The following is a 15,704-nucleotide window of genomic DNA, read 5'->3' as shown; positions in this document are numbered from 1 at the left end:
CAGAGACCAATAAGCAAAGAGAGAGAGTGAAAGAGATCATAGCAACAAAGCTTCCCTCAATGTGGAGGAGGCTGGGCTCAAACCTGGACCACACACATGACAAAGCAGCAGACTATCCAAGTGAACTATTTCACAGGCTCCTGTTCTGCAGTTTTTACATACAGACATTTTTGTGTGTTTTATTCTATCAACATCTAATTCTACAACATAGTTATACAGTAACAAGACAAGACAAAATTTATCCCAGTAAATAAGTAATTTGATGATTAATCAGATTTGAAATCCTTAGTACATTTATTAACATGACCAAATCATTGCTTTCTTGTGGTTTTTGTGCTTCCATGAAAACTACATAGTTGTGTACCCACCCAAATTCATATGCTGAGACCTTACTCTCCAGTTAAAAATAAAAAGTCGGCAAACATTCTATAGATCTGTATGCTCCGTCACAGCCCAGCTCCCAGGAAAATGATCTGCATAGATAGTTCTTTAAAGGAGACCCTCAGGTACTTAGAAAAATTCTCCGTATTACTTATTGTCAAAGGAAAAGCACAGTGAGATACCACCGTCACCCCTGTGAGAATGGCCTATACCAACAAATCAAGATGACAAGTGTTGACAATGACATGTAGCATATTGTTGGTATGAGTGCAGATTGATGCAGCCCCTATGGAAAACGGGATTGAGAGCCCTTAAACATCTAAAAATGGAAAAACCTTCTGATTCAGATGTATCTCTATAGGCACAAATCCAAAGGTCATGAAATCACTAATTTGAAGCAATAGGCATTCCTGTATTCACAGCTAAATTACTCATAATAGTCAAGGGGTAAAAGCAATCTCAATGCTCATCAATGGACAACTGAAGAGAGACTTTCTGGGATATATACTTGACAGGATACATATTACTCTGCAATAAAAAAAAAAGATGAGATTGTATCATTTGAAAAAAATGGATTGAATTGGAGGTAAATGTGCTAAGTGAAATAACTAAAGAAGTAAAGAACAACTACTGGAGAGTTTCCCTCTTATGTGGACTATAGATGATGCACACTAGTAGCACTAAGAGTAAGTAATCTGGAATTACTGAATGGCATTTAGATAACAGCTTCAAGGCATCTTGTTAACTTGATCAATTTGTCAGTTTCTGTGTATTTACCCTAAGTACAAAATTTATACAGGCGTAAAAATCTGGTCCAAATGTACTAAGATTTTTTTTTTAAAGCTAAATAAATTGAAGCAACCACTTACTGAAGAAAGGAATGTTCAGGTAAGTGAAACCAATACCACTTGGCCATTTACCCCTTTGAATAACATCTAATTTCCACTGGGCACTTCACCATTTGGCACTGCATTTAGGCACGATGCATACTGATGGTGCTGTAGATATTGGTGCCATCTATCAAGTAGCACAGTGGTAGCAAAATGTTTGTTTGCCAAACTCTCCTATACTCACAGTATCTGCCTTTTTTTTTCTGGAAACATTTAAAAATTTTATTCTATGCGGTATAAGGTAATATGCATAGATGTCACATAATTAAAATGTTTACTTGAAGGAAAAAATACAATGAATGAAAGATTTCTAAGTCTCTCCTCTTTTATAAAAAGCTGCAACTGAAACAAGCAATTCCATGCATGTACAATTATCAACTCTGAATATATTTATGAATTATACTTAGGAAACTTGAATTTACCTAGGGAAGTGTTGGGGACTCAAAAAAATAAATATTTATGTCACAGAACACTGACTTCTACAATTTGATGTATTTCTGAATGGGAAATTCCTATCTCCAGACACATGAATATTTTTATCATCATCAAGTATAAAAAGAAACTTCACAGTCTGATTTACCTTTAAGAAAGGTAAAATGATACACTGATAAACAGTACAGGTCATTATCTAGACCTTCAGTAGTTCCTAAACACAAAGTGCCACATCAAGGTTTATCTCCTTGAGTTTTCCAAAGCAAGACACTAATACAAAATGTACTCAACTCTCAGAAGTCCATGGGTGAAAGAAAATGGAATTAAATGTAATGTTTACCAACTTTATCCTTTCTAATTTTATAACAGCTTCAGGTAATGGGACCTAATGGGTTTCTTGTGTCTTATCCATTATGAACATGACTCAGTCTTCTGGGTTTTTTTGTTTTGTTTTGTTTTGTTTTTGCCTCCAGGGTTATTGCTGGGGCTCGGTGCTTGCACCACGAATCCACTGCTTCTGGAGACCATTTTTTCCCTTTTGTTGCCCTTGTTGTTGTTTTTTTATTGTTGTTGCAGTTATTGTTTTTGTTATTGATGTCATTGTTGTTGGATAGGACAGAGAGAAATCGAGAGAGGAGGGGAAGACAGAGAGGGAAAGAGTGATAGACACCTGCAGATCTGCTTCACTGCCTGTGAAGTGACTCCCCTGCAGGTGGGGAGCCGGGGTTCGAACTGGGGCTTGAACCAGGATTCTTAATACTATCCTTGCGCTTTGTGCCACGTGCTCTTAACCCACTGCCGGACCCTCAATCTTCTGTTTTAATAATCCTCAAAGTCATCTTTTGTTGAGGACTTTGTTTTTTGGGTTTTTTTTGAGGACTTTGTCTTGCAACGTAGAAGATCATTTGTTCTTCCCAAATTTCCATCCCATTATAATAACGAACTTTATCATCTCCTGCAAGTTGAATATACACTTGCTTTTGAAAACTACAAAGATTTTTTTCCATGGGGCCAGGTGGTGGTGCACCTGGTTGAGTACACACGTTACAATGCACAAGGACCCAGGTTCAAGCCTATGGTCCCCACCTATGGGGGAAAGCTTTGCGAGTGGCAAAGTATTGTTGCAGGTGTCTATCTCTCTCCCTCTCTATTACCCCCTTCCCTCTTGATTTCTGGCTATCTCTAATTAATAAATAAGATAATATTTTTTTTAAAAAAAAAAGATTTTTCCAGCTTTCATTTACAGACTTCAGCCTTCCCTGTGCTAACAAGTCCTTAGTTTCTTGGAATCTTTCGGACATAAAGATGTTACAAGCTGTGCAAGGTCCTTTTGGTTTCCCAAACATTGTTCACTCTCTTTTTAAGTAATGCCTTCTTTTTACTGATTGATTTGTTTGTCTCCAGGGTTATCACTGGGGCTCCGTGCCTGCACTACAAATCCACTGCTCCTGGGGGCAATCTTTTCCCCTTTTGTTGTACTTTTTGTTTATCGTTGTTGTTGTTGTTGTTATTGTTATTGCTGTAGTCGTTGTTGGATAAGACAGAGAAAAATCGAGAGAGAAGGGGAAGAAAGTGTAAGGGAGAGAAACATAGACACCTGCAGACCTGCTTCATCGCTTGTGAACCAACTCCCCTGCAGTTGGGGAGCCAGGGCTCGAACCAGGATTCTTATGCTGGTCCTTGCACTTTGCGCCATGTGTGCTTAACCCACTGTGCTACCCGTAGCCAGCCCACAATGCTTTCTTTTTTAAAGAAAAGTTTTTGCAAGACTTACTTTTCCAAGATTCTATTTGACTTGGTGTTAGCTGTTTCTGAATTTTGTTCAACTCTTCATTGTGTACCTCCCAGTCTGCTTTGTAAGCATTTTCATATACTTTTTTCCTTTTCGTCAGGAAGTTCCCTCCATTGTTGGGCAATTTGTTTAATCAGTGCTGAAGTTTTCACTTCTGGGTTCTGAGCTTTAACTATTGGGAACCTTTTCTTCTGTGGGTAAATCAAGCCAGACAAAAGTCATCTTGGTGGAATGGCAAAACTGAAGGGAAGGCACAGTTAGCTTCCACAACCAGTACAGAGGTCCACTCTGGACTTGTCCAGGGAGCTCTGTACACCCCACAATCCCTGGAACAGGGCCATGGCGCCCGCAGGACAGGCAGTGAGCAGGCCCAGTAGCCCAGACCTCGCAGCTGCAGGACAAGCCCTCCAGCAAATGACCCAGTATCCTCTTTTAACACATTGGGAAGACAGTCAGATGATTAGACAGCACTGATCCACTAAATCAATTAATGTTGTTGTTTGTGGGGGGGGGGAAAGAGTGGAATTCGTAAATTAAGCAAAATATGTTAAGCTAAAGAAATAAAGATGCTGTTCCAAACATCTACTGAAATAGCTGGCCCAGAATGGTGCTGATACTTCAGTGCTGGGAGTATGGATCAACCTGCCAACACCCATGTTCAGCGGAGAAGCAATTACAGAAGCCAGACTTTCCATCTTCTGCATCCCATAAGGGTTTTTGGTCCCTATCCTAAGGTTCCAGGACTGGGGGAAATATAGGCTCTCTAGTGGAGATGTGAGGTTCCTGCTGTCTTAGGGTTCAAAAAGACATTGGATAGTTAGTTATCATCACATTATTTGGTAATTGGGTTAACTTTGAAAAGTCCTTTTGTTAGAGTTTGCTGTATAGTACCCAGTATCTTGTATGTAGCTATGCCATTGGTTGCTTCTGATCTACTTGGTGTAGGCTTTTGAGAGAGTCCGCATATCAAATACACAGCCAATATATTAAGAAGACTCAGTCTGTGTTTTAAAAACTGCAAGACATAAAATTAATTTCCCCCTCTCATATTAATTAATTAGTGATTTATATGACTACACTTTACTAGGAGTGTACATAAACACCATTTCCACCACCAAAAGACTATGTCCCATCCCACCCAACTACCCCCACCCCCACCCCCCACCGGCCCAGGAAGCCGCATGTCTACCCCTCACCACAGGGTTTTTACTTTGGTGCCCTACTCCATATTTAAGAGAGAGGCAGACTGGGAGTATGGACCGACCAGTCAACGCCCATGTTCAGCGGGGAAGCAATTACAGAAGCCAGACCTTCCACCTTCTGCAACCCACAACGACCCTGGGTCCATGCTCCCAGAGGGATAAAGAATGGGAAAGCTATCAGGGGAGGGCGTGGGATATGGAGATTGGGTGGTGGGAATTGTGTGGAGTTGTACCCCTCCTACCCTATGGTTTTGTTAATTTATCCTTTCTTAAATAAAAAATAAATTTTAAAAAAAGGGGGTTTTGGTCCATACCTCCAGAGGGATAAAGAATAGGAAAGCTATCAAGGGAGGGGATTGTATACAAAGTTCTGGGAATGTGAATTGTGTAGAATTGTACCCCATCTATCCTATAGTCTTATCAATATTTCCATTTTATAAATAAAAATTAAATATATATTTTTCTGACTATTTTTTCAGTCACTCTCAAAAGACTTACAGAGATAGAGTCCTCAGGCCTAAGTTTAAGTCAGGTGGTTGTCTCATTGACCATCGGAATGACAGACTGGCACCTGGAAATAATTTCTCAACATAAGCACCTATATATAATAGAAGAGGAATAATATTCAAAAGAAAAACAAAATGTAATTTGAAATGTTCACTGCCACTTACTGAAGTTAGTGCATATGTCTACTTTCTTTGCATCATTCCTCAACTCTTAGTCATTTGCAATCTGAGGGCTGTAACATATTAATGGATCATGAAAACAATTTATATCATATCTATTTATTTAAAAAAGCAAAGCTGAATGTAACTCAGAATATCAGTAAACAGAGCATAGAGGAAGTCTGTGTAGCTTCTGTTAGATGGATATAGATGTATGGATATAGATGGAGGGATGAATGGGTGGATGAATGGATGAATTTTAAGTATATACATTAAATCCAGTGTGATTGGTCAACACAGGTTATGGTCAAAAAATATTTTTATAACTTTGCTCTAATCCTAAACATTATTCTGCTGAACCAAGAATTATTGCCACTCCCTGACCTATGCTAAGAAACGTAAATAAATACAACCCCGTGTAATTGATGAGATCAAATCTCCATGATGAATCACACAACAAGAAGCTTTTGTAATAAACTGATTTAATCATCTGTATCATCACATATCATCATTAACTTTTATTAGGACAAATAATCTGTGCAACATTTTTTAATTTTTCCATTTTTTTAATTTGTGATTAGTAGTAGGTTGTTTTAAATCAAGTCAAAGAACACTGAACCAGTGAAAATCAAAGAGACAGTCTCATCATTTCCCAACCAGCTTAAATTAATAAACAATGATAGTTCCTAAGGCTTTACTGGAAGTATGAATTCTGAAATTTTTTTTGAATATTGTAAAACTCTCCTAGAAATAGTATTGGGTTTGAAGCATTAATTTACAACCTAATATGTTTAAATAAAAAATTATGAGATGGTATTATTTCAATAAACCAAATGACTTCTTTCAATATGCAATGAATATACTTCCTTCAAATAATAATCTCAAGTGCATTCAGATGGTACTGCTAAATGCCGCAAGAACATAAAAAATTATAAAGAGCAGAATTGCTTCTGACATTTTTTCTACCAAGGGTTTAGCACCAGTTTCCTGTGTGTTGAGGGCTTTCAAAAGACCACAGTTGCTCAGCTACATACAAAACCCTGACCCAACAGCAGCTCATCTGACATTATTTCTCATAAAAGCACACAAACTTATTTTCCACAAGATCTTCTAACCAAGCACAAAATTAAGCAAAATGTTTTACTGGAAGAATGAGATGCTAATCTAATGGCCAGTGCTCCCAGGGGAACATGCAGCCAAAAGTAGGCCTCCAGGGAGCAGCAGGAAAAGTCCATGAATTGGCACACTTACCAGCAAGGTGATAATCACTATTAAGCCAATTCTACTTTGCTTTATATCAATAATAAAGTCAGAAGTTCTGTTAGTTAAAACAGAACTTAGTTGAAACATTATCAACCAAGCATGTTAGAGCATTGTTCTAACATTTACTCCCACTCTGGGAGTATGTATGAACCAAAATTCTTTATGGGGTGGAGAAGGTGGAAAACTGGCTTCTACAGAAAATCTGGCTTCTCCACTGGACATGGGCATTGGCAGGTTGATCCATATCCCCCCAGCTTATTTCTGTCTTCCCCTAGTGGGATAAGGTTCTGGAGAGGTGAGAAGGGGGTAACAATAGTGAGGTTGTCTACCCAGGGAGGTCAGGATGGAAACACAGTAGCATCTGCAACTTGGATATACCTATATTCTTTATAAACACTGATGCAAAGATTCTCAACAAAATCTTAGCAAATTGACTACAATACATAAAGACGATGATCTACCAAAACCAGGTAGGATTCACCCCAGGGATATAAAGTTGCTTCAGTATATGTACAGTGATTAACATAATACACTATATCTACAAAAAGAAAAATAATCACATAGTCATTTCAATATATATTGCAAAGGCATTTTACAGTATCCAACACCCATTGTGAATAGAAGGGAAATTCCTCAACATAATAAAAGCCACACATGACAAATCTATGGCTAACATCATATTCAGTGGGGGAAACCTGGAACCTTGCCCCCTAAAATCTGGAACTAGACAAGGATATACTCTCTCCACTAGTATTCAACACAGTACATTGTCTGATTAGTTCTATTGGCAGACTTCAAAAGGCATCTTTTACTGAAAACAACTCAGTGAAACATAAGCAAAAACTTATAATGTTTGGACAATCTCACTAACTCAAATCAAAAACCAAAAAGTATTCAGATAACATAATACCTTATGCTGGATAACTTCGGTATTAAGGCTAAAGTAGTGAAGATTTTAGATTTCCCAGTAACTCACTTTCCACAAAACTTACCATTAACTACCAAAAAAAAGGTGAATTCATTTTAATTTACTTTATCCCAAGATAAAAATGAGTAATAGAAACATTCTATTTGTTGACAACAGATAACACAGTATTTCATTATCTTCACTTCTCACAAATGTAGTTTGCAAGTGAATCTTGAAAAATCTCTTCTGAAAAACTATCTTCCCCTGAATTGTCTTCTATTGAAGTTGCCCACTTGCTTTCCTATCGCTATTTTGCATCAAAATGATACACAAATAAAAGTATGAAGTTTGCAACTACTATGATAATACATAGTGTTAGGTTCAGCATGAAAATTTGAGTTATATTAAATGAAATGATTTTATATTTCATCTTTTTAAACATCAACCAACAGTCTTACAAACTGTCATATGATGAGATCCCAATTCATCACTTTTACTTCGTACACAAAATGATTTTCTTTGTGTCTGAAAATACAGTCAATTTGCATTCACATCAGATAAATCATCTTCACACAAAATGTATTGTCATTTGTTTAACTTTAATATAAGTAACAAATAAAACTCAATCTGGGAAAAGTCATCATTTTCTATGAAAAAAAAAAAAGGCCCAAATTCAATCTATGGTTGAATTCATATTAATCTTTAATCATGACTTAGCCTCTCTGACCCCTCACAATTTGAATTTAAGCAGTCAAAATAAAAAATGTTCATTGTTAGTTTCAAAAAACATAAACATTGCAATCATTCATTTATACCCTCTAATGCAAATGCACCATCGCAGACCCATTTTTTTAATCAATGAAATGGAACTAAATATGATGTTACCTGTCCTGAGACTATATATATCAATAAATCAAGCTTTTTTTTTTTTTATTGTAGGTGAGTTTGTGATAGCACTTTGTCAATGCAGTACTTTTGAAGAATGGATAGTGTGATCTTTCAGAGGTAAATTATACGGAAAAGGAATATGTATACAACATCCTACTTTCTACATTTAGTTCATCTCTGTAGGTAGCAAGGTATCTACAGTAATATGAAGGTAAACATAACTTTGATACTACTCTGTGAAGCCTGTGTCATTGTGGGACAGTAAGAGTCCATCTCTATCTAAGGAAAAAGGAAGCATTAGTGATAACAAAGACAGGTACCTACAACTTCCCCTTCCCTGTCTCTAGCCAACTCTCAACAGCACATATGTGTCAGCTTGCTCAAATGTAAGGGAGTCAAAGTCACTGTGAAAAGGGAAGGAAGGGGAGTCAGGTGGAAGCACAGTGGGTTAAGCGCATGTGGCGCAAAGTGCAAGGACCAGCGTGAGAATCCCGGTTCAAGCCCCCAGCTCCCCACCTGCAGGGGAGTCACTTTACAGGCGGTGAAACAGGTCTGCATGTGTCTATCTTTCTCTCCCCCTCCCTGTTTTCTCTCCTCTCTCCATTTCTCTCTGTCCTATCCAACACAATGACATCAATAACAACAACTATGAAAACAACAAGGGCAACAAAAAGGAAATAAATAAGTAAATATAAAAAAAAAGAAAGAAAAGGGAAGGGAGAAAAATTTAATCTCCATTCCAGCCAGCATCATTTTCAGAAATTCTAGGCTTACTCCATCTAGAAAAACAAAAGAAAAAAAATACCAAAAGGACCTTGATGATGGACATAATGAGACTATTTCATTTTTAGGCAAAAAAAAATAAAATTCATCAGCTCAATAATGTACCAATTCTCAAGTAGTGTTCTGCCTACAGAAGCAGAACCTGCAACCTGCCAAATTCTTTATCTGTCTTCCTTTTTTTTTTTTTTTTTTTTTGGCAGGTTAATGGTTTACAGTACAGTTGTTGGCACATGGGCACAATTTCCTTTTTTTAATTTTTTATTATCTTTACTTATTTATTAGATAGAGACAGTCATAAATCAAAAGGGAAAGGAAGATAGAGAGGGAGAGAGACAGAGAGACACCTGCAGCCCTGCTTCACCACTTGCAAAGCTTTCCATGTGGGGATCAGGGATTCGAACCCAGGTCCTTGCATATTGTAACATGTGTACTCACCCAGGCGCACCACCACTGGCCCCAGTATAGTTTCTCACGTCACCCTGTTAGGTGTCTGCAAAACACTCTCATCCCCAGTGTGGGTGCTTTTCCCTCATCATATACCAGGACCTGAAAGCCCTCCTCCCAGCAACTCTCTCTCACTCCTCCTTCCCCAGTCTTTGGCTTGGGTGCAATACACTCAACCTGTCCAGATTTACTTTGTGTTTCCCCTTTCTCTTCCTGTTTCATATTCCCTTTCTATTCAAACTTTTGCTCTTGCCATTCCCTTTCTGCTCTTGGATTTTCCTAAGGATCTTTCTCTGTTCAGATAGCTCTCCTCAGAACCCACTTGTCAAATTACTCTAAGAAAATTACTTACTCCCCTCTCTTCTGATATATAGGCCCCCTAAAAAAAAAGTACTAGCTTATTTATTTCATCACTCCTGTTACCAAAAAAACTGGCTTTTTTATTGATTTGTGTACTCAGTTATTTTCTCTTCCATTAGAATAGAACTCTTTTTTTTTTTCCTCCAGGGTCATTGCTGGGCTCAGTGCCTGCACCATGAATCCACCGCTCCTGGAAGCCATTCCCCCCCCCCTTTTTCTGTTGCCCTTATTGTGAACAGAACTCTTATAAGGTAGAAAACATCTTTATCTTTACCTCACTGTGGAGTATGGAGTCTGATCTAGCAGAAATTAACACAAATTAGCTAAATTTCCTTCCACCAGGAACCTGTCACCCAATGGGAAAGGCAAAAACCTTAGTTAATTAGTGGTTTAAAGAGCTGAACTGAATTAAAATGAAATTAAAACGCAGACAGACAAAAAAAAAAAAAAAAAGACAACAATTACGCAATTATGAAGTTAAAGGTTGCTCAAACTGGTGAAACACAACATAAACAATCCCTACACTCTCTGGAAAAGAGTCAGTGGCTACCAGAGGGAAAAAGAAAGAAACAAGGGGCTGAGAGATAGATCAACAGGTAGGGCCCTGGCCTTGTAAATCCAACTCAGATGTAAGCCCCAGCACCACATAGGAAGGGATATGACACGGGAAATAGTTCAGATATATTATCTCTCTCTGTGTCTTCCTCTCTACACCACTCTATATGTGTATGAAAAAGAGAGCTACCCAAAGGAGTGCAATTGCATATTTGTGAGGTTCTGGCTATGCAAAAAGAGAGAATGGGAATGGAATGAATAGGGAGAGTGGTTCCTTTTGTTAGCATAATGGCACTAGTTGACAAATGGGTAGTGGGTACAGTAAGCTATATACATATAGAGGAATGAAACTGTACTCCTAATATGTTATAGCACTGATAATCAATAAAACTGAATGGAACACATAAATGTAGACAGAGTTGTCTTTGAGGAAGTGGGTAGTTTTTAGCAGGGGTAGAACGACACTTTAATAAAAGTTCCAAGGGTTAAAAAAAAATTTGTCCCGCTTTATATCTTACTGCTTTTCGGCCACCAAGTTGCAGACACTAGCATGACACCATCCTGACTTCCTCCAGCAGACAACCTCACCAATGTGTCCTGGAACCTCACCTCCCCAGAGTCCTACCCCACTAGGGAAGGATAGAAACAGAATGGGGGTATGGATCCACCTGCCAACACCTGTGTCCAGCAGAGAAGCAATTACAGAAGTCATTAGTTATAATCTAAACTTCGTAAGGCTAAGGACTTCCATTTTCTCTTCCTAAATAAATAAACAAATACATTCTGAAATAAAAACATTTTGAAAAGGTGATGACTCTTTATACATTGACATGAAAAAACTGAAATGTGAGAACTTTATTTTTAAGACCAATATATTTTAAAAGCACTCTTTTTAAAAAAAATTATCTACTTTTATTTATTGATTAGAGACAGCCAGAAATCAAGAGGAAAGGGGAATGATAAGGGAAAGCGGCAGAGAGACACCTGCAGCACTGCTTCACCGTTTGCAAAGCTTTCCCCCTGCAGGCCGGGACTGAAGGCTCAAACTTGGATCCTTGCAAGACTGATATATTTTATGTACAAATTTTGCACAGGTTTCACAGAGCAACATTAAAGAATCTGAGGGCAAAGAAAAAGAAAGGCAAGTGATATTTACCTTCATATTAGCATAGACACCTTGCTACCTGCAGGGATTAGCTGAATATAGAAAGTATGAAGTTGTTTACATATTCCTTTCCTACTTAATTTATCCCTGAAAGATCAGAATAGTCATTCTGCATAAGTACTGCATTAACAAAGTGCTATCACAAACTTACCTACAAAAAAAAAAAAGTTTGATTTATTTATACTGTCTTAGAGCATTGTAACATGTGTGCTCAAACCAGGTACACCACCCCGGGGCCCTTCTCTGCAGATGTGTTTGCTGATCTCTCAGCTCGTGTCTTACACAACATACATCAAAGCATTATTCTCACTGGGTGACAAGAATTCTCCACTCAACTGTGTGCTCTTCTGGATTATAACTTATTTATAACTGTATTCCTAGTGTAAGTTATGATAATTTCTAGATGCAGAATATGTGCTTTATGATTTAATGAGTTTAAGAAATGAATTAAAGCTTTATGTGCAGCACATGGGACAGATTGCACTTGTATTGTCCCAGTTTAGTTGATGGCAAGCGCATTTGGCCACGTTTCTTTTTCTGCTACTTGTCTTCCACATCAGAAGTTGTCAGAGGTTCATTGCCAGAATTAGGTGTTTTTGTTTTTTAAGATTTTATTTATTTCTTAATGAGAAACATGGAGGAGAGAGAAAGAGACAGACATCACTCTGGTACATGTGCTGCCGGGGATTGAACTCAGGACCTCACGCTTAAGAGTCCCAATGCTTTATCCACTGCGCCACCTCCCGGACCACACCAGAATTAGTTTTGAAGCATAGATCATAATCATGCCAAGTTCTTTTTTTTCAATTTTTTATTACCTTTATTTATTTATTGGATAGTGACAGCCAGAAATCTGGAAGGAAGTGGGGGATAGAGAGGAAGAGAGGCAGAGAGACACCTGCAGCACTGCTTCACCACTTGGAAAGCTTTCCCCCTGCAGGTGGGGACCAGGGACTCGAACCTGGGTCCTTGAGCACTGTAACATGTGCACTCAACCAGGTAAGCCACCAGCCGACCCCTCATGCCAAGTTCTTTATTTCAAAATTTTATTATTTTTCAAATTGATTTAACATTGGTCTGCAATATTGTGAAATTTAGGGGCAAAATTTCATACAGATACTTGTATTTAAGATTTATGAAACCAACCACCAAAGTTCCAGTGCCACACCACCAGAGAAACCTCTTGCCCATTCCCCATGTCTCTGCTCCATTAATTGATAATTACAGTAGTTTTCACTTGATCTGAGTGTTAGTATCATTATCATTTATTTTGTAAATTTGCTTTATTCATATTACATGAGTGAAAATATTTGATAGTTGTCTTTCACTCCCTTAGTTATTTTACTTAGTATAATTACCTCCAGTTACACCTGTATTGTCCAATAAGAAGATAATAATCTTTTTTAATGACAAATAGTAGTTTAATAAGTATATGCTTTACAAATTTTTATCCAGTCACCCATAGATGAACATTTAGTTTGATTCCATATTTTGGCTACTATGAATAATACTGCTATAATAATAAGGGTGCATATATTCTCACCTCTTTCTTCCTTTCCTTGTTTCTTTTAATTATCACCAGGGTTGTCACTAAAATTTCTTGCATGAACTACCAACCCACTGCTACTGGCAGCCATTTCTTCTTTTTATTTTTCTTTCTATTTTATTGGATAGGACAGAAAGAAATTGAAAGGGGAAAGACAGAGAGGGAAAGAGACACCTGCAGTCCTGTTTCACCACTTGTGAACTGCCTCCCACCTCCCTGAATGGAGGGGAATGGGGGTTCTAATCTAGGTTTTTGTCATGGTAGCATGTGCACTTAACTAGGTGCACCACTGCCTAGCCTCCTGTATATCCTACTAAAGTAATATTTTTCATAACCTTTGGATAAATGTCGAGGATTACTACTGGATCACAAAGCATCCTTGTTGTAATTTTCATTAAGAAATCTCCATACTGCTTTCATATCAAGTTTTTAATCACTTTCCAATGTTTTAAATTAGAAATTTTCAACATAGAATTTCAATCTCTCTCTCTGTCGTGTATCACCAACCTGTATCACTTACGGTAAGTCAGGCACCTGACTTTGGTGAGCTCTCTCTCCAGTCTCTCATTTTTCTAAATGAATCATGTTCAAGACAAGCTATAACCTCCAACACTTTCCTGATCACTAAATTTGATCCTTCACCAACAGATGTTGTCTTAACGTAACTATTATGCCATTGTAGGTTGCTATGATTTCATATTAGTCATTCTGAAATGTGAAATAGTTCTGGGTGATAGTTCACCTGTCAAACACACACCTTGAGAATAGCATGGGTAGAACCAGAGTAGCTTCTTGACTAATGAAACAGTGCTGTGGTGTCTCTCCTTCTCTCTGTCTTTCTGTGCTTTTGCCTTTTACTTTAAAATAATAATAATTTTTTAAAAAAGAATGAAAAGGTGACACAACTAGGGAAAGAGCTCAGCTGTCAGAGTGCAGCTTGCATACCTGAGATTCCTGATTTCTATTCCCAGCACTACTCTCTCTTTAGCTCTCTCTCTCTCTTGGTGTGTGTGTGTGTGTGTGTGTGTGTGTGTGTGTGTGTGTGTGTGTGTGTGTGTGTCTCATATAAAATAAACAGAAAAAAAAGCAAAAGTTGGTCTGGGAGCAGCAAGTGTAATCATGCTGGCACAAGGCCCTGATGCCTTGGAAAAAAATGTTCATGGATTCTTACAGAAGTAAAGGTTTACTGTGGATGTTTGTATGACCAAAAAACTACATTAAAAAAAACTTAACTATTTTAGAAACTTCTCTCAGTAAAAATAATTTAAAAATATATATATATATATATATATATATATCCCTACTTGTAGTGGTGAAATGATTCCACACATATGCATTCAAAGGATGTGACAAATAGAAAAACACAAAAAGAAAATGCCACTTTATTTTCATGTTATTCTAGATATTAAAGTTCAAGCAAAAAAAAACCATTCTGAACAGGAATTACTGAAAATGGTGTAATGTGTGCTTGTCAACTTGTAATCCAGTATAATCAGTTATACCACTCACTTCACACACCACAGAAAATGTTGTGCACCAAAAGATGGGGGAGGGGAGCCATTTTAGCCTTGACAGTGAGTTATAAACAACTATAACAACAAAAGGTCATTATGATACAGCTAAAACATTCCATTCACTTTCAGATGGAGTAAACCCCTCCACTTACAATACCTTTCTATTTTCAATACTATGTTACTTTATTGTGCTGGTCTCATGTGTATTATATCCCAATTTTCCATCCTATTGAAGACATGGTACATCACCTAATTTAAGAGTTAATAAATAATGATTACAGCACTGCCTTCTAGTACCACAGTGACTGTGACACAAAAGAGCATTCTCGGGCATATTCCAGGAAGTTCTCTAACAGTTCAAACTCCATTCTCTTTTGACAGTGGAGCGAGACATTTTTAGACATTTTAGAAATTTTAGCATACCCTGAGTAAGATTCAGGATAGCACTTCAGTTTAAGCTTAGGTAGCTTTTGATTTACTCCTGAAATTTGTAGCCTAAATAAAAATCTGAGACAGGAAGAATTCTATTGGACAAGGTTTTCATGTTGGTTTTCATATCTAGGTATAGACACATATATTAGGAATTAAAACATTCCAGGATGAAATTCTATTGTAAACCAACAGGTTCAAGTTGCAAGAGAAAAGAATAGAAGGAGAGGAGGAAAGAGTGGTTGATTGACCACAGGCAGGCTAAGGAGACAAGATGCAAGGATGATTAGATTCGAAGAAGAAAATTATTTGAGTGAAAAAATGGGGAGATTTAATTATAAATAGTTCAAGGGACAGGAAATGTCTTATCTGGCAGAGTGAGGACCTGGCTGTAGCCCCAAACTACCTTATGGGATCAAGCACCACGTGAGAAGCTTCATGAGCTATGGAACAGTGCTGTAAAAGTCTCCTTATAAATAAATGGGAAA

General features: G+C 37.6%; 1 pseudogene; it reads right to left on the bottom strand.

Annotated features, from left to right (window-relative positions):
* Positions 1–2,509: 2,509 nt before the first annotated feature.
* On the bottom strand, positions 2,510–3,836 carry LOC103119600 (transcription factor A, mitochondrial-like; annotated as a pseudogene).
* Positions 3,837–15,704: the final 11,868 nt, after the last annotated feature.

This window comes from Erinaceus europaeus, chromosome 11, assembly GCF_950295315.1.
Source record: "Erinaceus europaeus chromosome 11, mEriEur2.1, whole genome shotgun sequence".
NCBI lineage: Eukaryota > Metazoa > Chordata > Mammalia > Eulipotyphla > Erinaceidae > Erinaceus > Erinaceus europaeus.
Note: the sequence above shows the minus strand (reverse complement) of the source record. Positions and strands in the feature narration are given on the sequence as shown.